The following is a 23428-nucleotide window of genomic DNA, read 5'->3' on the forward strand; positions in this document are numbered from 1 at the left end:
AAATAACTTTACTTTCCTATACTGAACTTATAGAAAATTAGGGAGATCCTAAATTCCCTCTTCCCTCTCCCAACTCCCTAATTTTCCTTCTTTAAAATAAATCCCTTTTAGAAAGTACTATAGTGTGAAATTGGTCTTTTGAAATCTGCTGTTAACTTGCCATCTGAGAAGAGTGTTAGGACCCACTGATAGAGAGACAGGAAGTGGGGTGGGGGAAAGGAGTGAGAATCTCAGCTTCTCCTCTCACCTATTTCCTAGTGTCATCCCTCCAGCACTTCTCTTACTTTAAATATCCCAGTGAGGAGCACCTATTACACTAGTGACTTACCAAGTGCTAAGTTGGGGCACTTCAAGTTCTTGATTTGATTAAACTAAAAATAGACAAAGGGTGGGTTAATTCTATCTTCACAGAGGTAAATCGGAGATTTGAAGTAAAATTTTTTTAGAAGGCACAATTTTACCTCATAGTCATTGCATTGATTTTTTTTTTACTTCAAAATTCTTCCAACTGGGGGCAGAGTGGTACAGTGAATTGAGAACCAGGCCTAGAGACAGGAGGTCCTAGCTTCAAATCTGGCTTCAGACACTTCCTAGCTATGTGACGCTGGGGGGCTAGTCACTTAACCCCCATTGCCTAGCCCTCATCCCTCTTCTGCCTTCGACCCATTACATAGTGTTGATTCTAAGATGGAAGGTGAGGGTTTTAGAAAAAATAATTCTTCCAATTAATGTTTTGCATGATTTCACATGCATAAATAGTATATTGCTTGGAGTCTCAACAAGTGGGGGAAGGGCTGGAGGGAGGGAAAATTTGGAATGCAAATCTAAAAATAATTAAAAACAAATAATTTGGAAAAAAAGAATTGGAGAAAATAGACTGTAAACTGCGAAGGCAGGTATGACTTCGGTTTGGTCTTTGTATTGCCATAAATACTGTATAAATGTTCTTGAGATCCAATTGAATAGAACCAAATAAAATCACTGGAATAGGAAAAAAAATCCTTCTAATTTCATTACAAATACTTTGAAAAATACATTAAGCTCATTGCAATTCTATCCACTGCTTTGCCCCTCTCTAATGGTTCCACCCAAATTATTGTCATTGTCCATATCTTTCTTCTATAACAATCATACATATACACACAATATCAATATTTCTTCCAGTGAAGGAGATGTGGCAAAATTGGGACACTAATGCATTGCTGGTGGAGTTGTGAATTGATCAAACCGTTCTGGAAGGCAATTTGGAACTATGTCCAAAGGGCTTTAAAAGACTGTCTGCCCTCTGCCCTTTGATCCAGTCATACCACTGCTGAGTTTATACCCCAGAGAGATATTAAAGAAAAATACTTGTACAAAAATATTTTTAGCCCCACTCTGTGGTGACAAAAAATTGGAAAATGAAGTGATGTCCATCGATTGGGGAATGGCTGAACAAATCGTGGTATCTGATGGTGTTAGAATACGACCACATTATTTCATATAAATTTAAGTCCAACCATTAAATTTACCCCTTACAAACTGGAGGAATTCTATGTAAACTGGAAAGGCTTCCAGGAATGGATACACAGTGAAAAGGAGCAGAACCAGGAGAATACTGTGCACAGAGACTGATACATTATGACACAATAAAATTCAATGGACTTTTCTAACAGCAGCAAAGAAATGATCCAGGACAATTCTCAGAGACTTAGGAGAAAGAATGCTATCCACATCCAAAGAAAGAATGGTCATTGATGACATATGATTGCTCACATGGTTTTATGGGGATATGATTGGGGATAGTGACTTTAAATGATTACTCTATTGCAAATATTAATAATATAGAAATATGCTTTGAACAATGATACATGTAAAACCCAGGGGAATTGCTCATTGGCTCCAGGAGAGGGGATGAAGGGGGGAGAGAAAGAACATGAATGATGTAATCATGGAAAAATCTTACAAATTAATTAGATAAATAAAAAAAATAAAATAAAAATATTTCTTCCAGTGAGGTTAATATTTTATGCATTATCTTGCAAAATTTTAATATTGCCTTATGATATAAGGAGGGAACAAGTATCAGCACTGATAATTTGCCATTAAGGAAATTGAAGCATGAAGTAGTTTAGTACCTTGCCCAAGACTTATTAATTAGTTAAGATACGAATCAGAATTTATATCTTGTGATTTCCAGCACAATGTTTATTTTTTTCTCACTTAGCACAATACTGGTGTTTCAATTGATCAGCTGACAAGCATTTTAAAGCATTTCCTCAACTTTTAATTTCAAGAATGGGAAGGAGAGATTAGACTTGTTCTATATGACCTAAAAGGGCAGAACTAGTACTAACATGATGAATGTTATAGGGAGACAAGTTTTGGTTTGATAAAAAGACAAGAAAAACATATTCAGTAAACATCAATTATGCTCAAGGCACTGTGCTATGTGCTGGTAAAAATAGACACTGATCTTACAATGAAAGAGTTTGATATAATTGAAAAACAACATGGAGATATCAGAAGGCTTAGGTTTGGGTCCCATCTACTCTGTTTATTAGCTTGTATTTAAGTCACATGTTACAACCTCTTGGAACCTTAGTTTCCACATCTTCAAAATTGTGAAAGTAGTATCTGTAGGAGGTTCTTATCTCACAAGGTTGTTATGAAGAAAACATATTGTAAACATTAAAGCACCATACAAATGTGAATTGAAGGAACAAGGCATGTGCAAAAATAATTATGGTATATATTAAAATGAGAAAATTAGACTTCTGCTGGCAGAGCCAAGATGGCAGAGTAAATTAGAGCAGCTCCAGAGTCATCATGAGAATCTTCTCCAACCAATATTTTAAAATTGCCACAAAACATATAAAGAAGTGAAAGAACCAAGGAGAAAGAGTGAAACAACTTTCAAGAAAATAAAAACCAGGCAGAGAACACCTGGGACACTGGGGTGAGAAGAGAGCACAATCAGCAAGATTACAGCAAAGAGTGAAGAGTAAGTCACCCAACCACACCTCACATCTGCTGTGCTAGGTTTGGAACCTAATATCAAGATAACATTCAGATACTGAGATCCTGCGTGGGCAAATAGTGATCCAAGTCAATCCACACCCCTTGAAATTTCAAACCTGTAGAGAACTCTAGAGTTCCAGCCCAGTGTACAGTGGGCTGAAGTGGACTGATCTGTAGGACCAGGAGTCCTGGTTTGGGCTTGGGATGAGGACATAGTTCACAGGCTGAGGTGGCTGATAATACTAAGTACTAAATAGTAATATTTTTGCTTAAAGTTCAGGGTGGAGCTCCAAGACAGGGAAATCAAAGGTGTGCCTGACTAGAACAGTATACAGCAAGGCCCAAAACTTACACCTAAACCAAAGGCTATATTTTAAGTAGTTTGTGACCTGATCCAGATCAAAATAAGACCAAAAGCTTACAACTAAACCTAAGACAGGTCTTCGAGATATCAGGATCTCAAGGATCAACTGAATTAACAGGGGGAGGGGACTCTCAGAGCTCTCAGCCCACAGACCATAATATCATTCTCCAAGAACTGAAACTGGTAAAAAAATCCCGAAAATAAATTGAGAAGAGTATCAAAGAAGGATTGAAATTTAAAGAGGTACCCCAGAGTTCCAGGGGTGGAGCCAAGTGGGTGGATAATCCTCAACAGCTTTATGTCACCATGAGAATCCTCTCTGACCAAGATGAAAATATCTCCACAAAATGAATACAGGAGTGAAAGAACCAACAAGGAGACAGAGTGAAATAACTTTCAAGAAAAGAAAAACCCAAAAGATAGTCAAAGAACATCTGAGGCACTGGGGTGAGAGGAGAGCAGAGCCATCAAGAAGCTGTAGCAATGAGAGAAGAGCAAATCAAGAGTGAGCCACCTCTCCCCCAACCCCCAATTATCTGTTGTCCAAGGTTTGGGAATCTATGTCCAAGCCAACATCCAGATCCTGAGATCCTGCCTAGGCAAATAGTGGTACAAGCCAACCCATAACCCTTGACATTTCACACCTATGGAGAAGCCCAGAGTCCCAGCTCAGGGAATTCTAATCTGGTCTTGGGATAAGGACACAGTTCACACTTTGGGGTAGCTGATAGAACTATGTACTAAGTACTGATCTTTTTGTCTAAAGCTCAGGGTAGAGCTTCAAGACAGGACAATCAAGGATTTGTCTGATTAGATCAAGTACACAGTGAGACTAAAAACTTGAACCTAAGCCTAGGGTTAGAATTTTATCAACCCCTGACCTGATCAAGATCAGAGTGAGATCAAAAGTTTATACCTAAGCCTGAGGCAAGTCTTTAAGCTAGTAGTATCTCAAGGGTCAATTGAATCATCAGGGGAAGAGGGCTCTCAGAGGTCTCAGACCATCACATGATCTCCCAAAGCTTACCTATAATTAGACAGGAAAAATGAGCAAAAAAACAAAAAAAAAGCACCTAACTCTAAAGAATTTTTATGGATATGAAGAGCAAGATACAAACACAGAAGGGGACAGTGAAACAAAGGAAACACACCCAAAGTCCAAAAGAAAAATATGGATTGGACACAGATTCTGGAAGAACTCAAAAAGGACTTCAAAAACCAATTAAGAGAGGCCAAGGAAAAGTGGAAAAGAGAAATGAAAGTGATGCAAGAAGAAATGGGCCAATTGAAAAAGGAGAATGAAAAACTGTCAGATGTAATATTTAAAATTATGAGGCTGTTTGTAGCTTACTAACTTTTATAACAAAAACTTCTTACAAAAGTCTAATTTCTCCAATTGATAAGGAACTAAGTCATATTTATAAGAATTCAAGCCATTTCCCAATTGGCAAATGGTCACAATATATGAATAGGCAGTTTTCAGATTAAAAAATCCAAACTATCAATAACTACAGGATAAAATGCTCTAAATTTCTCATAATTAGAGAAATGCAAATAAAAACAACTCTGAGGTAGCACCTCACACCTAACAGATTGGCAAATATGACAGTAAAGGAAAATAATAAATGTTGGAGGGGTTGTGGCAAAATTGGGACACTAATGCATTGCTGGTGGAGTTGTGAATTGATCCATCCATTCTGGAAGACAATTTGTAATTATGCCCAAAGGGCTTTAAAAGAATGCATGCCCTTTTGATGTATCAAAACCACTACTGGGTTTGTACCCCAAAGAGTTAATAATGAAAAATGTTTATACAAAAATATTCATAGCCTCCCTTTTTGTGGCTGCAAAAAAATTGGAAAACGAGGGGGTATTCACCAATTGAGGAATGGCCAAACAAATTGTGGTATATAATGGGGATGGAATACTACTGTGCTGTAAGGAATGATGAACTGGAGGATTTCTATATGTTTTGGAAAGTCCTCTAAGAACTGATGCAGAGTGAAATGAGCAGAACCATTATACACAGAAACTGAAACATTGTGGAACAATACAATGTAATGGACTTTGCTAATACAAGACAATCCCAAGAGACTTATGAGAAAGAATGATATCCACATCAAGAGAAAAAACTATGGGAGTAGAAACAGAAGAAAAACAAATGACTTATCAACTGTTTATATGGATATATGATTTTGGGTTTGGGTTTTAAAAGATTGCTCTATTGAAAAAATGAATAATGTGGAAATAGGTATAAGTGATAACATTTACATAAACCAGTGGACATGCATACTGGATTCAGGAGGGAGAAGGGAAGGGAAAGAAAATGAAATATATAAACATGGAAAAATATTTTAAAAAATTTAATGAGAAAACTATATTGGAGGGGTTAAATAGAGATTCAACTAGGAAGGAGTCATCTCTAATTCAAGAGAAGAAATAGTGTGTGTGTGTGTGTGTGTGTGTGTGTGTGTGTGTGTGTGTGATATCAAGGAAGTCCTCAAAAAAGAGAGGTTTGGACTGGGTTTTGAAAGAAGAGAAGCTCAACATGACTAAATTAATAATAATAGTAATAGTTCACATTTTTATAGCTCTTTAGGATTAATAAGGCAGCTTGCAACTTAGCAAAGACAAGAAAGTGGCAGTGGTCAACATCACCCCTTAGACTCTGCTATTGATAGGCCAGTACCCCCAATCCCAAGAAACCTGGGAATAGCAATGGTATCCAGATCACTAGCTCTGATTTCAGCTTGATCATAGGAGAACAATCCTTGTAGAGAAGATTCCTGGCATCTCTGCCACCAAAACCAATGATGAGTCAACTGTCACCAACAGGCAAGTAAATAAGTGTAAGAGCCCTGGGAAGAACCAGATTCCCTAACACCCTTCAGAATATCAGCTGTGGTTCCAGCATGGCCCCCAACATCCACTGTCCAGGGCAACAGCCCTTGTGTAGATCCAGCCTGGTGACGTCCCCTGCAGGTGGTGAAACCTCTGCTTCCTCAGCAACCATGGTGGCTACCCAAGACCTAAAGGAAAGAACCCCAAAGTCCTTGGTACTGTCAAATGTTCCAACTTCAGAAACCAATATGGTATCATTTATAGAAATGACACAAAAGAAGATATATTACTGTTAGCCTGGCATGCTGCTTCATCACAAGGACTATGGGGCCCTGACTTCTGAATTGTACCTCAAACCTCCCTTAAGTGTCTCCCTCTAGTAGAAGGGGAGATCCTTGAAAACAAAAACTGTCCTTCTTTTCTGCTTGTTCTTGTGTTAGTGCAATGCTCAGCACAGAGTTGATGCTTAATAAATGTTATTTAATTAATTCCATTTCTTAATTCATTGACAAAACATTTTTTTCAACCCATAAAGTATTGCTATCATTCAATGGCTTTAGTTGTGACCATCTCTTGATGACCCCATCTGGGTTTTTTTTTTTAGTCAAGATACTGGAATGGTTTCTCAAATTCATTTTTCATTTGAGGAAATAAAGGCAAGCAGAGTGAAGCAATTTGCCCAGGGTCACACAGCTAGGAAGTGTCTTAGGCTGGATTTGAACTTTCTGACTCTAGCCTTGGCAATCTATAACTCCTTTCACTGCACCACCTTGCTGTCCCATAGGGATAGCAGTGTAGGTATTATAGATAGATGGTACAATGGATAGAACATTGGACCCAGTCTCAAGAAGACTTGAGTTCAAATCCAACCTGAGATCTTGGGCAAATCACTTAACCTGTCTGCCTTAATTTGCCAACTATAAAACGGAGATAATTTTGTTGTAAGGATCAAATGATGTTTGTAATATAATTTGTCATATTATTATAAATGTAATATTTGTAAAGCACCTGGCACATAGTAGGTGTTATATAAATGCTATTATTCTTAATTATCCCCATTTTATAATGGAGTAAACTGATGTTCTGACAAATTCTACACACAACTGCCAAAGTGATTTTTCCTAAACTATATGTCTGACCGTATTACCCACTACCCGACTTCAATAAATTGCAGTGGTTACCTAGTCTTTTTGGGATCAAATACCAGTTCATGTGTTTGGCATTTAAAGCTCTTTTACTCACTGGACTCTTCCATTTTTCCAATCTTTTGCTTTAACCCCTTCCATCAACTCTAGGCTTCTATCAAATTGGCTTTCTCTTTCTTCCTCAGGAATAATGTTCCATTTCTCATTTCTTGTACATTTACCACAACATCTTACATGCTATAAGTACTTAGCAAAATGCCTGCTGATTTATTAATTATCTGGAGGCACGTGGATATTAAGTATCTGCCACCAGTTTGGAACCTAGACCTTTCTTCTGCTCCAGACCCATTGTGGCACAAATTCTCTCTATAATATTCTTGTCAGGAAAGTCATCTGGCTTTCTCTTGGACAGTTCTAGGGATAGAAAAATTCCCTTTCTCATTAAGTATTCCATTCTAATTTCAGGTGTTAGTGGTAATATTTCAGTTTGTGACTTCTGTCAGACTTAAAATCCAGGGAACACAAATGTGCCTATAAGATTTCTGGATAAGGCTGTATTTGTTTTGATGCTGGTATATTGGGAAAAGCATTAGAGTCAGGAGATATCTGCATTCAAAATCCAGTTCTGACATTTACCAACTATGGTGGCAGATTTCTTAACCTTTCTGAGTTTCTTCCATATTGGTGAAATGGGCATAATCATACTTATAATACATACTCCATGGCATTGTTTTGTTTTGCAAACTTTAAGGTGCTATAGAACCATGAATTTCTATGTACCTCTATCAAGAGTGGGGAAAAGGAGAGGATGAAATTAATAATCATTTTTAACATTTGGTGATTTTATTGCAAGTTAATTCAAAGCAACACTCTCAGAGAGAAAGAAAAGCCATTTTGTGGATTTCTTTCTCTCTCTAAAAAGAAGGGAAGAAGATAGAATTTTTAATTTTTTCTTTGGGAGCATGCCTGGCCTTTGAAATAACAGTGTCCTATTTAAGTTCTTTTTTTTTTCTCCAGTTATATAATGGAAGTCATTCTATATATAGTTTTCTTGGCTTCTTTTCATGTTGTATCAAATTCTTTCAGTCTTCTCATGCTTATATGAATTCTTTAATATTCATTGTTACTTACAAAGTCATTGTTTTCCTTTACAGTCATATACCACAGTTTATGATGCCATTCTCTAATCAATCAGAATGTTCTTTATTTCTGATTCTTTGCTACTATTTTGTTGTTCTACATAGTTTAGGAAATAAGGGACTTTTCTATCACTGACTAAAGATTGCCCTTGGGATCCATATCTGGTAGTAGTATCCCTGGATCAAAGAGTAATGGAAATTTTAGTTATTTTCCTAGCATAATTCTAAAAATCTTTTGAAATAAAACATTGAATTTAACAAATGCCAAGTAAAGATATTTCTATATATATATAGTGAAATAGAAGATGACTGTATATGAAACTGAAAGTCTCTTATGTAGATTACTTTTCTTTTTAAGCATATTACAAATTTAAGAGGCAACTTACAAAGTGATCTCACTTGTCTGTGATACTTTCTGCATTTCCTTTAAATGTATTGGTTTTGTTTGTTTAAAAACTTTTAAATTTTATATAATTAAAATCACCCATTTTGACTTTTGTGATCTGCTTTGTTCTGATTTATTCAATATTTTCTCTCATAATTGTGAATGATATTTTCTTCCTTGTTCGTCTAGTTTGTCTGTGATATAACCTCTTATGTCTAGGTCATGCATCTATCTCATTGCTTTCCAGAATGGTTGGATCAATTCATAGCTCCATCAAAAGCATAACAGCATGTCTGTCTTTCCACAATCCCTCCAATATTGACTATTCCCATCCTTTGTCACTTTTTCCAATTTGCAATCTATGAGGCAAAACCTCAGAGTTGTTTTGATTTATATCTCCTTCATCATTAGTGACTTAGAGTGATCTTTCATGCTATTGTTAATAGGTTGCAATTCATTTGAGAATCGTTTGTTCATTTCCTTCGACAGTTTTTCCACTGAGGAATGGTTATTCATTCATTTTTACTCAAACATTCATTAAGTATATGTATAACACTGTGCTAGCTTCTGAGAGAGATACAAAGTTTAGATTCAAGGCAAATGAATCATTTATTAAGCTCAAAATGCATGCAAAGTGATGCATTAGATGCTGGGAATACGAAGACAAAAAAGAAAAAGGTAGTTTCCAGGAAAAGCATCCGGAAGGAGATGGCATATGAGTTGGACTTTGAAAAATCAGGGGAAAATGACAATGGCGAAACATCCTTTCAAACCTTTTGGGATGCAGCCAAAGCGGTAATCAGAGGCAAATTCATATCCCTGAAAGCTTATATTAACAAACAAGGGAGAGCAGAGATCAATCAATTGGAAATGCAATTGAAAAAACTCGAAAGCGATCAAATTAAAAACCCCCAGCAGAAAACCAAATTAGAAATCCTAAAAATTAAGGGAGAAATTAATAAAATCAAAAGTGATAGAACTATTGATTTAATAAATAAGATAAGAAGCTGGTACTTTGAAAAAACAAACAAAATAGACAAAGTACTGGTCAATCTAATTAAAAAAAGGAAGGAAGAAAAGCAAATTCACAGCATTAAAGATGAAAAGGGGGACAGCACCTCCAATGAGGAGGAAATTAAGGCAATCATTAGAAATTACTTTGCCCAATTATATGGCAACAAATACACCAATTTAGGAGAAATGGATGAATATATACAAAATACAAACTGCCTAGACTAACAGAAGAGGAAATAGAATTCTTAAATAATCCCATATCAGAAATTGAAATCCATCAAGCCATCAAAGAACTTCCTAAGAAAAAATCCCCAGGGCCTGATGGATTCACCTGTGAATTCTATCAAACATTCAGAGAACAGTTAACCCCAATACTATACAAACTATTTGACATAATAAGCAAAGAGGGAGTTCTACCAAACTCCTTTTACGACACAAACATGGTACTGATTCCAAAACCAGGCAGGTCAAAAACAGAGAAAGAAAACTATAGGCCAATCTCCCTAATGAATATAGATGCAAAAATCTTAAATAGGATACTAGCAAAAAGGCTCCAGCAAGTGATCAGAAGGATCATTCACCATGATCAAGTAGGATTCATACCAGGGATGCAGGGCTGGTTCAACATTAGGAAAACCATCCACATAATTGACCACATCAACAAGCAAACTAGCAAGAACCACATGATTATCTCAATAGATGCAGAAAAAGCCTTTGATAAAATACAACACCCATTCCTATTAAAAACACTAGAAAGCATAGGAATAGAAGGGTCATTCCTAAAAATAATAAACAGTATATATCTAAAACCAACAGCTAATATCATCTGCAATGGGGATAAACTAGATGCATTCCCAATAAGATCAGGAGTGAAACAAGGATGCCCATTATCACCTCTACTATTTGACATTGTACTAGAAACACTAGCAGTAGCAATTAGAGAAGATAAAGAAATTGAAGGCATCAAAATAGGCAAGGAGGAGACCAAGTTATCACTCTTTGCGGATGACATGATGGTCTACTTAAAGAATCCTAGAGATTCAACCAAAAAGCTAATTGAAATAATCAACAACTTTAGCAAAGTTGCAGGATACAAAATAAACCCACATAAATCATCCGCTTTTCTATATATCTCCAACACAGCTCAGCAGCAAGAACTAGAAAGAGAAATCCCATTCAAAATCACCTTAGACAAAATAAAATACCTAGGAATCTATCTCCCAAGACAAACACAGGAACTATATGAACACAACTACAAAACACTCGCCATACAACTAAAACTAGACCTGAACAAATGGAAAAACATTAACTGCTCATGGATAGGACGAGCCAATATAATAAAAATGACCATCCTACCCAAACTTATTTATCTATTTAGTGCCATACCCATTGAACTACCAAAATACTTCTTCACTGATTTAGAAAAAAACATAACAAAGTTCATTTGGAAGAACAAAAGATCAAGGATATCCAGGGAAATAATGAAAAAAAACACATACGATGGGGGCCTTGCAGTCCCTGACCTAAAACTATATTACAAAGCAGCAGTCATCAAAACAATTTGGTACTGGCTAAGAAACAGAAAGGAAGATCAGTGGAATAGACTGGGGGAAAGCGACCTCAGCAAGACAGTATACGATAAACCCAAAGATCCCAGCTTTTGGGACAAAAATCCACTATTCGATAAAAACTGCTGGGAAAATTGGAAGACAGTGTGGGAGAGACTAGGAATAGATCAACACCTCACACCCTACACCAAGATAAATTCAAAATGGGTGAGTGACTTAAACATAAAGAAGGAAACCATAAGTAAATTGGGTAAACACAGAATAGTATACATGTCAGACCTTTGGTAGGGGAAAGGCTTTAAAACCAAGCAAGATATAGAAAGAATCACAAAATGTAAAATAAATAATTTTGACTACATCAAACTAAAAAGCTTTTGTACAAACAAAACCAATATAACTAAAATCAGAAGGGAAACAACAAATTGGGAAAAAATCTTCATAGAAACCTCTGACAAAGGTTTAATTACTCATATTTATAATGAGCTAAATCAATTGTACAAAAAATCAAGCCATTCTCCAATTGATAAATGGGCAAGGGACATGGATAGGCAGTTCTCAGATAAAGAAATCAAAACTATTAACAAGCACATGAAGAAGTGCTCTACATCTCTTATAATCAGAGAGATGCAAATCAAAACAACTCTGAGGTATCACCTCACACCTAGCAGATTGGCTAACATTACAGCAAAGGAAAGTAATGAATGCTGGAGGGGATGTGGCAAAGTAGGGACATTAATTCATTGCTGGTGGAGTTGTGAATTGATCCAACCATTCTGGAGGGCAATTTGGAACTATGCCCAAAGGGTGCTAAAAGAATATCTACCCTTTGACCCAGCCATAGCACTGCTGGGTCTGTACCCCAAAGAGATAATGGGGAAAAAGACTTGTACAAAAATATTCATAGCTGCGCTCTTTGTGGTGGCCCAAAACTGGAAAACGAGGGGATGCCCATCAATTGGGGAATGGCTGAACAAACTGTGGTATATGTTGGTGATGGAGTACTATTGTGCTAAAAGGAATAATAAAGTGGAGAAGTTCCATGGAGACTGGAACAACCTCCAGGAAGTGATGCAGAGCGAGAGGAGCAGAACCAGGAGAACATTGTACACAGAGACTAATACACTGTGGTATAATCGAACGTAATGGACTTCTCCATTAGTGGCGGTGTAATGTCCCTGAACAACTTGCAGGGATCCAGGAGAAAAAAACACCATTCATAAGCAAAGGATAAACTATGGGAGTGGAAACACCAAGGAAAAGCAACTGCCTGAATACAGAGGTTGAGGGGACATGACAGAGGACAGACTCTAAATGAACACTCTAGTGCAAATACTATCAACAAAGCAATGGGTTCAAATCAAGAAAACATCTAATGCCCAGTGGACTTACGCGTCGGCTATGGGGGGTGGGGGGGAGGAAAAGAAAATGATCTTTAACGAATAATGCTTGGAAATGATCAAATAAAATATATTTTAAAAAAAATAAAAAAATAAAAAAGAAGTAGAATTCTAAAAATGGAAAAAAAAAGAAAAATCAGGGAAGGGAAGGAATAAACAATATATATGTCACTTACCTAAATTCTAGGTACTATTGTTATCATTCACTTGTTTTTAGTCAATGTCCAACTCCTGTGACCCATTTTGGGGATTTCTTAGCAAAAGTGTTAGAGTAGTTTGCCATTTCCTTCTCCAGTGCATTTTACATATAAGGAAACTGGAACAAATAGAACTAAGTTACTTACTGATGGTCACATAGTCACTAATTATCTGGGACCAGCTTTGAACTCAGGAAGTCTCCTTGATTCCAAGTCCAGCATTCTATCCACTGTGCCACCTAGCTTCCCCCACTAGGCACTGTGCTAAGTGCTTTTTATAGATGTTAACCCATTTGATACTCACAACAATCCTAAGAGGTAAGGGTTATAATCCACATTTTACAGTTTAGGAAACTGAGCCTGAGTGACTTGCCTATGGTCATATAGCTAGAAAATGTCTATAGCTAGATTTGAATTCAGGTCTTCCTGATTCCAAGCTTAGCTGTCCATCCTCCAAGCCATGAGCTGCCTCTGGTGGATAGAAATGGATAGAATGAATAGAAATTCAACCAATAAAGGGTGTCTATTGCCATTCAAGGCACGAGATCATTGTCCTAGTAGTTGCCTTCTAGTTCTCACTCCCTAGAATTCTCTCTCTGGGGCTCATCTATTAAAAAACCCCATTTTCAGCCATGCCAATCACTGTGGCTCCTTCTGGTTTACTCAGCAAAAGCTGTTAACACTGTGTAAAGTGATCCCTGTTGGTTAATGCCTTGTTAACATATTAATAGTTCATTGCTTTGGTTACCTCGTCTTTGTTTCCTGTGTCTGCATCAATAACGGAGTGAGAGAACCAAATTTCCTCCTCACATCTAGGTTTGGCCTGACCAGTATCCAGGCACTATTAACTCCTGTGTCCTAGGCATTAGGGCCCTTTTGATGCACCCGAAGGTAATGTTAGCTTTATTGATTTCCATGCAAATGTTGTTTGCTGCCTGTTCTATAATGTTATTGGTATTCTTTGCCTCCCTCCAGCCTGTTCCAGCTCAGGAGAGAATGCCACTGAGTTGTCGAGCCAGAGAACTAATCAATAAAAAATGTTCCTTTGCATCTGTCTTTAGCCTTATTGCTTTCGTGCTCTTAAAACGAGAATAAGTTTGACAAGCAAGTGACTTCATAGCTTCATAGTACATTCCTGCCACCTAGAGGTGGTATTGTGAATCACAGATTCTAGGAAGTAAAATCTCAAGGAGCTATTGTCCTTTGTTCAAGTTCCCTTGGGCTACCCTTGGATCCATAAAATTTGGATCCATAAAAGAATCCAACATGTCTCCATCTTCTCATTTCTGTTTGTGGATTGCCCAACCGAGGCAACTGAATGTTTAAGAGTTCAAAGTTGGCTTCTCTCAAAAATCTTCATAGTTTAAGTCTGAAATAAAATAATTATTTCTGAATTAATTTTTTAATTTTTAAAATTTACTTTAAAATATTTATTTAAAGGAATATTTTAATTTATTTTTTGAATATTTAAATTTAAAATTTCTAAGATTTATTCACATTAAATTAACTTTTAAAATATTTATTATTTTAACATTTTAAATGATTTAAAATTTAATATTTAAAGAAATGTTATTAAAGATTACTTTAAAGGACAACTTGGCAACATTCTATTTTAAGGACATAGCTTTATAATCCCCAAATCACAATCGCCCCTGGATGAGGGAGTAGCAAATGAATTGCCATTAATAATAACTTGCTCTTTTAGTTTAGCAAAACAATCGATATTTATTAAGCTCTAACTATGTGCTGAGTACTGTGGAAAGGGTTGAGGATTGTAAAAGAGGCAAAATATAGTTTCTACACTCAAGGATCTTATAATTGTATGGGTGAGACAAAATAATAACAAAGCAAGCTATATTCAGGATAAATAGGAAATAATGAAAAGATAGAAAACACTGAAATATGTGTCTCTTACAACAATATTTCTTTTCTTTTTTAAACTCCTATCTCCTGTCTAAGAATTTATTCCATGGCAGCAGAGAAGTAAGGGCTAGGCAACTGGGGTTAAGTGACTTGCCCAGCATTACACAGGTAGGAAGTGTCTGAGGTCATATTTGAATCCAGGTCCTTCTGATTCCAGGTCTAGAAAGTTTCTGGGCCTCAGATTTCTCATCTATAAAATGAAAATATTGAACTAGACTCTTGAGGTCTTTTCCAACTTAGAGGTATGATACAATGATTTGGCAAAAATCAAGGAATCAGGAGATTTGGGCTTAAATATAGACTCTTGCAGTAACTCATTGTATGATCTCAGGCAGGTTGCCTTCTTTACTTCTCCCTCCTAGGGATTCTATGTTACTCACCTTAAAGATCTTTAAATTTTAGGCATTATTAACAACTGAAAAACTTGGGGATGGGGGGTTTTGGTTGTGGTTAGTTTGCTGATATGAAACACACATAAGATGAGCTTATGTGAACTGGATATATATGTCTTGGATTGTTGGAAAATAGGATTGTCAGCTTTGGAGTGGATAGTCCCCAATAGGATTGCATTCTCAATCATTTTGAATTGAGAAAATAATAACAACTCACTTTTTTATAGCACCTTAGAGAGTGTTTTCTTTTAAAGTGCTTCATGAAGTAAACAATGCAAGTATTATTATCTCCATTTTATAGATGTGAACACTGAGGCTCAGGGAGTTGAAATGACTTACTATAGTATCATAGTTAAAAATATCAGAGCAGGGACTCAAATCTTCTGCCCCTTTGCCATTGGTTTTAAACTTTAAATTATAGTAAGTCAGATTACTGAGGACAAGGAATTCAGTTAAATTTCAATTTAGGAAACATTTATTAGGCACTTGCTGTGTGCTACACACTGTGGTAAGTCAAAGAATAATGATATGAAATTAGATTGAACTAGTTTCTCTACCTTTAGTTAGTTGAGTGTCTTTCAGTTGAATGTGGGATGTTAGGGTAAAGATATGTGTTTCATTGTTCTCTTTGATTGTGTTTTTAATTTTGTGGTTTTTAAGAATGGATATTATTTTTTTTGGTTGTATTTTTTCCCTAATTGCATACAGAAACACTTTTAAACATTCATTTTCTGCATTTTGCTATCTTCCTTCTCCTTCTCCTTCCCACTATTCCTCTTCCCAGTAGCAAGCAGTATGATATAAGTTATACATTTGTTCTTATGTAATGCATAGTTCTATAAATGGATATTATTTCACTTGAATTTTATATTTGGGCATCAAATTTTCAATTTAAGTCTGTTTTTTTCCAGAAATGCTTGGAAATTTTCTATTTTATTAAATGACCATACTTTACCCTGAAAGAATATGGTAAGTTTAGATGGGTAGTTGATTCTTGGTTGTAAACCCAGTTCTCTTGCCTTTTGGAATATTATATTCCAAGCCTTCCCATCCTTCAATGTGGAGGCTTCCAGATCCTCTGTAATCCTGACTGGGGCTCCCTGATATTTTAATTGTTTCTTTCTAGCTATTTATAGTATTTTCTCCTTGGCCTGGGAGCTCTTGAACTTGGCTATAACATTCCTGGGAGTTGTCATTTGGGGATTTAATGCAAGAGGTGATCTATGGATTCTTTCAATCTCTATTTTACCCTCTTATTCAAGAACATTAGGGTAGCTTTCTTGGATAATTTCCTGTAGTATGATGTCTAGATTTTTGTGTTGTTGTTGTTGTTGTTTGTCATGACTTTTGGGTAGTCCAATATTTCTTAAATTGTCTACCCTAGATCTATTTCCCAGGTCAGTTTTTTCCAATGAGATATTTCATGTTTTCTTCTATTTTTTCATTCTTTTGATTTTGTTTTATTGTTTCTTAATGCCCCTTGAAGTCATTAGCTATTGTGAAGATTGGATTTAGCTTTCCCCTGATTATAACAATGAAGATACTTAGCTCTTTCTTGATTGTGAAGATTAAATTATAATCCCCTGATTGTAACAATTAAGTTACTTAGCTCTTCCTTTATTGGGAAGATTGAATTGTAATCCCCAGTCTATTTTTAGATTTTAATCCCAAAAACTGTTAACTCAATATTTAAAGTAGATCTATCCATTTTAACTACAAAAAGATGTGAACTGACTACTAAAGTTTTGATCTAACCAAAAAAGGTATAATCTAACCAAAAAAGGCATGAGCACCCATTTAATACATTGAATAGGCAGTCCTGGAGAGGAGCATCTACTATGATTGGTAGATGTGAAATTTAGGGGAGGTGACACAAGAGAAAAAAGATCTTTAAATAGAGGAAACAGAGGCCCACAAGGATATAGATTAAAGAACTCTGACTCAGAGTTGGACTGAAGGATCAGTCTCTCAAGCTTGGAGTGAAACACAGTCACTTGGAACTTGAGGGAAGACAGACACTTGAGGAGAGATTGGAAGACAGACACAGACTTGAAGTGAAGACACTTGGCTGTGGAATTGGACCCCTGGAGAGGAGCTCATGCAGACCTGGATTTTAGGACCATAACTTTATTGACCAATGCCTTATAACACCTGCTGTTGTTCAGTTATTTCAGTCATGTTGGATTCTGCATTAACTCCATTTAGAATTTTCTTGAAAAAATGGTCTATTTTTCAAAAATTTCTGCCAGACAATCATGATATACAACAAGCACATACATGTCTGAGAAGTGTAAAATAAAGTGTTATGAGATGTCCAAGTCATTACTAATATTTACCCTATGAAAAAGCACAGATAATGAATTAGGAATGCAGCTAAAACACTAGAAAAAAACATATTTTAAAAACTTAATAGGTGGAGGCAGCTAGATTGTTCAGTGCATTGAGAATCTCGAGGCAGGAGGTCTTTGGTTCAAATCTGACCTCAGATACTTCCTAGCCATGTGACCCTGGGCAGGTCACTTAACCCCCATTACCTAGCCCTTACCACTCTTCTGCCTTGGAACCAATACATAGTTTTGATTATAAAACTTAAAGTAAGGGTTTTCAAAAAAACATAATACCTACTTCCCCAGGTTGTTGTGAGAATCAAGCGTAATAATAATTATAAAATATTTAACACAGTGCCTGGCACATAGAAAAATCATACAAAGGTTAGCTAATAGTTAGTAGTAATAGTAGTAGCAAGAGCAGCAGTAGTAGAAGAAATGCTGGTTTTATCAAGAAGATAAGAAAAAAAGAAATTGAGGAAATAAACATAGGTAAAGAGGAAACAAAATTATTCTCCCCCTTTTTTTTTGCAAAAAATTATATGATAGCCTACTTAAAGAACCCTAAATAGTCCACTAAAATTAATTGACACAAAAATTCAAACAAACTTTCAGAGTATGTAATAAATCCACAAAATCAGCATCATTTCTATACAATACCATAACATCTATCAAGAAGAAACAGAAAGAGAAATTGCATTTTCAGGCATCAGGAGGATAGTCTGTGACCTTGAAATAGAAGAAAATCAACTGGTCCACATGAGAAAGAAACCTACAGTGTTTTCCTCACTATTCTGCTTCCAGATATCCTGAGTGTATAAGATGTTCTGACCTTTCCTAATATCTTTTTTTTCCCAAATTTTGACGTGGCTGTTGAAAACAAATTAGCAATGATGGAGAAAGGAAGAAGAAAGACTGTAGGGTGTGTGTGTGTGTACATGAGTGTGCGTGCTGTACACACATATGTATATAGAATATTCCTCTCCCTGTAGATAGGCAGGTTCACTTTTATGCCATCAAGAGCAAAAGGTTGGGAAATACAACTCTAACCAACTTTATTTTCTATTCAGAAGCAAGGGTAAATAGAATGACATCTATTATTCTCTGCAAGAAGAGGAGAGGGGATGTAGGGTGGATACCCATATAATTTTGGCCTCCAGGTTTTGGTTTTCCACAGCTTTGGCTACCATATTCTTATTAAGGAATTTCTAAATCAATAGTAGTATGGTTTATTCTGGAGGCAATAGATGCCAGCTGATTTGGATTGGATCTGTTATCTGGGCTAGAAAATGCTAAGCTAAACAGAGAGCTTTGATTCAGTTTGTGTTTCCTTCCAGAAAAAATTTTTTTGAAATGGGTAAATTCTGCACCCTTTTCCTCCTACCCTCCCATCATTTTAAGGAATTATTTTTCAAAACAATCATTGATAAAGTGAAAATTCAGAATGAGAAAAAAACAAGGAAATATATCAAAGTCTCTGGGATGTTTTGCACATCAAAGCAAATTGCAATCAAGTCAAATGCTCCTCTCTTACTTAGAGGAGGAAAACTATATTTTTTATTTGCCAACATTATAGAGGAATTTGTTCCATCATTTAGTCACCACTCCATTTATTATATTTCAAATGCATTTTTTAAAATATAAAAATGCTCCCCTTCCATTACTTATTTTAGCTCTTCCCCTGCTCATTATTTTGGATATCATTAAGTCTTTTTCAGCTCACAATTTAGCCATGACCTACTATCCTTGCAAGCAATCTTGATCATTGCTTCATCTGTCATGGCATGTTAAGTTCTGTATGCCATATACCTGGAAGTGATAAATTATTGCAGAAAGAGCACTGGATCTGGAGCCAGAAGATCAAAGTTCCAACTGTAATTGTATCACTCATTATCTCTATGACCTTGGTCAAATCACTTAACCTCTCTGGTGCTCAGTTTCCTCATCTGTAAAAAGATGGGGCTGGATAAGGTGACATCTGAGACTCCTTCCAACCTATATCTGTGTTCTGAATGTATTAGAAAGGATTTCAACAAGGTGAATTGGATCATAGACCTAGAACTAGAAGGAATCTGAGTTTAGCTAGTCCAAACTCCTTATTTCACAGATGAGGAAATGGTGCCAAGTAATGCTGTTCAGTGACTTACTATAAGTAAAAAGGACTTGGTCAACCTATGTTATCTGTTGATATCAAGAGTTTCTTCAGTAGTAGACAATCTCTTCCAGGTAATATACAGGACTACGGTGATTTCCCCAGTTGTCCTTCAGTAATGTTTGGTATTAAATATCAGGAAAAATTGTAACTGAGACTTTAATAGTAAATGCAGAAGATAGAACATGAGGGTTATCCATACCCCACATCTGCTGTGGAAGGAGAGGGTCCATGCCCTTTTTTCTGTATGGGCATAACTATGGTTAAGCCAAATCAGAATACAATTCTGAGTCAAATTCCTCTGAGCAAAGAAAGCAATTTGAATTCAAAATGGGGTTACCAAATTGGGTCAGAAATATATTCATCAATATCCATGATGGAAGTTGAGCCATCAAGCATAATTTATGGTCAGGAGTCAAGAACAAGAGCTGAGTCCCTGGGCAATAATGGCAAAAAAGTATATTAAAAAAGTAAAGATAAAACCACAAGAGGGGTGAGATCACGCAAAGGAAAATCCAGCATTCACTGCATATGAAGGTCTCTTGTGCTCCTATGAGCTCTGCTAATGGTTAACCCCAACTTAAAGCCTATTGTTTACCTCCTTACTGAGTCATGATACTAGCTATGGAGTTACTCTTTCCTTCTAGGATGATTTTTTGGATTCATTATAATTCTTTATAGTGGTCAGTATCTTCTTGGGTTCAGTTATCTCTCCGGGTTAACCTACCTTATGCTAATATTCCAGGGTTGGGTAGTCCCTTCCAAGTTCCCTGCTATGGATTTCTATCCACCTTGAGTCTTTCTGGAGGGAGTCACTCATTCTTGCTACTTCTAGTTATAAGGCCTTGAAAGCTACACATGTCTCTGGCCTGTCTAGTCACACTGGGAGGCTACCAGTTTGTCTGAATCAGAACTATTTTTGCCAAAGAAGTCCCTTTACTATTACCTATGGGTTTCTGACTGATGTTTTGTTGGGGATAGGGGGAGACTAAGTACAGTTCTGAAGTGAAAAAAATCATTTATTCTAGTTTCTCATTGGATGAAGCACAAACAAAAGTATATATTTGGGAAACTTGGGAGAGGGGTGTTAAGGGAAGACCAGGTAATCTATTTTAACTAGGATAGGGTACATACCAGAGGATAATGGGGGATGTGCTGGAAATAAAATTTGTGTAGCATTATGGATAGCTTTAAATGTCAAGCTACGGAGTATTAATTTTATTAGGTAGGCAGTGGGGAACCCTTGAAGCAAGGGAATGACCTGATTAGAGCTATATTTTAGTGAGATTAATCTGCCAATGACTATAGGAAGGACTGGAAGGAGAGAAACTAAATGTGGAAAAGCCAGTTGGTAGACTAATGTCCAAGTGAGGGGTGCTAAGGGCATGAACTAGGGAAAGTTTTATAGATAGTGAGGAGGAAAAAGTTGTAAAATATATATTTGGGTTGTCAAAACAAAAAGACTTAACTATTAATTGTGTGTGGGAGGTGAGGGAGAGAGAAGTATAGAAGGTCTTCAAGATTTTGTGTCTGGGGTTTGGGAGTATGATGGAACCATTAGAGGAAGTAAGCCATTTAGGAGAAGGGGACAATGCATTTGGTTTTAGACATTTTGAGTTTGAGATGTGGTGGGATGTTAAGATAGGGCTAATGGGCTGTTGTAAACATGGAACAGGAGCTCAGAAGAGAGATTGTGGTGAGAGGTAGATCTGGGACTCATCTAAGATACAAACAGAGAGACAGAAAAAGAGCTCTTATTAAGTGCTTACTATGTTCTAGGGACTACGTTAAACACTGGGGATATAAATACAAGCAAATGAGAAAAGACAGAGCACATTAGGGAGCTGAAGGTCAGAGGATGGGAGTGGGGATGGAGAAAAGGAAGGGAGAAGGTACCTATGTAGGGGTGGAGGTATCTTTATAGTGAGGAGGCAGCTGGAGAAGAGGTGAAAATGTCTAGAAGGTCAGGAGCAGAGTACATAAGGGTCAAGGTTATTCACTTTTGGGGGAATTAATATGATTATTAAAAGAAAGAGCAGAGTGAGAAAGAGAAGAGGTCTGAGAAAAGGCTCTCAGAGAGAGCCTATATTTAAAGGGCAGAAGGAAGTGAATGAAAAAGAAAAGAATTAGTCATGAAGGTTGGAGAAAGACCAGGTTTATGCTGTTTAATGGAGACCTGAAAAGAGATTAGATGAAAGTAAATACCAGCTAATGTAGACATGTTGAAGAAAAAAAATTAGAAAATGCTTCTGGATTTGGTGATTTAGATGCCATTGGTCACTCTCAAGGGAGAGGTTTCAATGAAGTGGTTGTGTCAAAAGCCAAACTACAAGAACCTGAAGAGTGGCTGAGCAGAGAAATGAAAATATTCAGTTTGGTAGAGAAGAATAAGAAGGAAGGAAGTGACAGTTTGAGGGCAATCTCCAAAATACCCCCCCCCTTTTTTCAGAGCTGTGAGTCCTTTTAAGATCTCAGACATTATCTGACCTTTTAGTTGGCTCATGAAAACTTCAGAACAGGACTCTCTGAACCCAGATCTTCTCCATATACACACATCAAGAGCTAGAGAATTGGTGGCATTCCGTTGAATGATCACATCATAATGGGAGATATGGTACACAGCTGTTGAAAACCTTATGGGTTGTTTCACCTAGTGAAAGCTAAGGTTAATAGGAAGCAAATGCTCAGGACTTATAATCAGGGTAATCATAGTACTGATTCAGCCAAATATGTCTTTGAGCAAGTCCTTTGTCCTCTTTGGACCTCAGTTTCCATCTCTGTAAAATGAAAATTTGGACTAGAAGTTTTTTTTAAAGTCATATCCAGTTCAAAAATTCTATGAAAAGACTGAAAATGAACTCAGAATTACCTTTTTAAAGGTTATTTTTTTAAATCATAAAGGAGATTTAATTAGAATATGTTCAGAATACATAGCATACTTGATTACATATGCATAGTATTCACTGGTATGTATATTTAGAAATGTAATACTTATATTTAAAATGCAAATTCATAGATGCATACATGTCAGTCACTACAGGTCCCCTTGTGAGAATTCATATCTCTAGTGGTTACTCTTTTTGGCTCCCCATTAGGAAAACAATCAGGCAAATAATAAAATCATGACCTGCTCTGAAAGTGTTGTTCTTCAGCATAACAATTAGACAAGCAGGGCTTGATGGTCCAGGTCCTGACCACTACTCTCAATCTCTCAACTCCTTGACTTTGGTTTCCCCATACTCTAGCCAACATTCTAATCATCACGATTCTTATACATTTCTTATTTTTCTTTCGAAACCAGTCATACTGAAAGCCACTGACTCATGCACAAGTTTCTGGGTAACATAGGTCAGAGATTATTGGAATCCCCTTATTTTAGAAATCCCCTTATAATAGATACATTTATAAATCTTACTCAAAGACCAAAGAAATGAAGGAAAGAAATTCACAAATATGAAAACCTTATTTATATTCTATTTTATATGTTATTATATTCTATTGAGGTACATCTTTGCCAAGAAAATTCCAATAGGGACACAAAGAGTAGGACATAACTGAAAAATAACTGAACAATAATAAAGATC

General features: G+C 36.4%; 1 long non-coding RNA gene across 1 annotated transcript; it reads right to left on the minus strand.

Annotated features, from left to right (window-relative positions):
* Window positions 1-13924: 13924 nt before the first annotated feature.
* On the minus strand, window positions 13925-22429 carry LOC103097743 (uncharacterized). The gene is made up of 2 exons (XR_465060.3): window positions 22332-22429; window positions 13925-14419 (listed from the first exon to the last, which is right to left on the minus strand). It is a non-coding gene; the product is annotated as an uncharacterized LOC103097743 (long non-coding RNA).
* Between the last annotated feature and the right edge of the window lie 999 nt (window positions 22430-23428).

Source organism: Monodelphis domestica, chromosome 3, assembly GCF_027887165.1.
Source record: "Monodelphis domestica isolate mMonDom1 chromosome 3, mMonDom1.pri, whole genome shotgun sequence".
Classification (NCBI taxonomy): Eukaryota; Metazoa; Chordata; class Mammalia; order Didelphimorphia; family Didelphidae; genus Monodelphis; species Monodelphis domestica.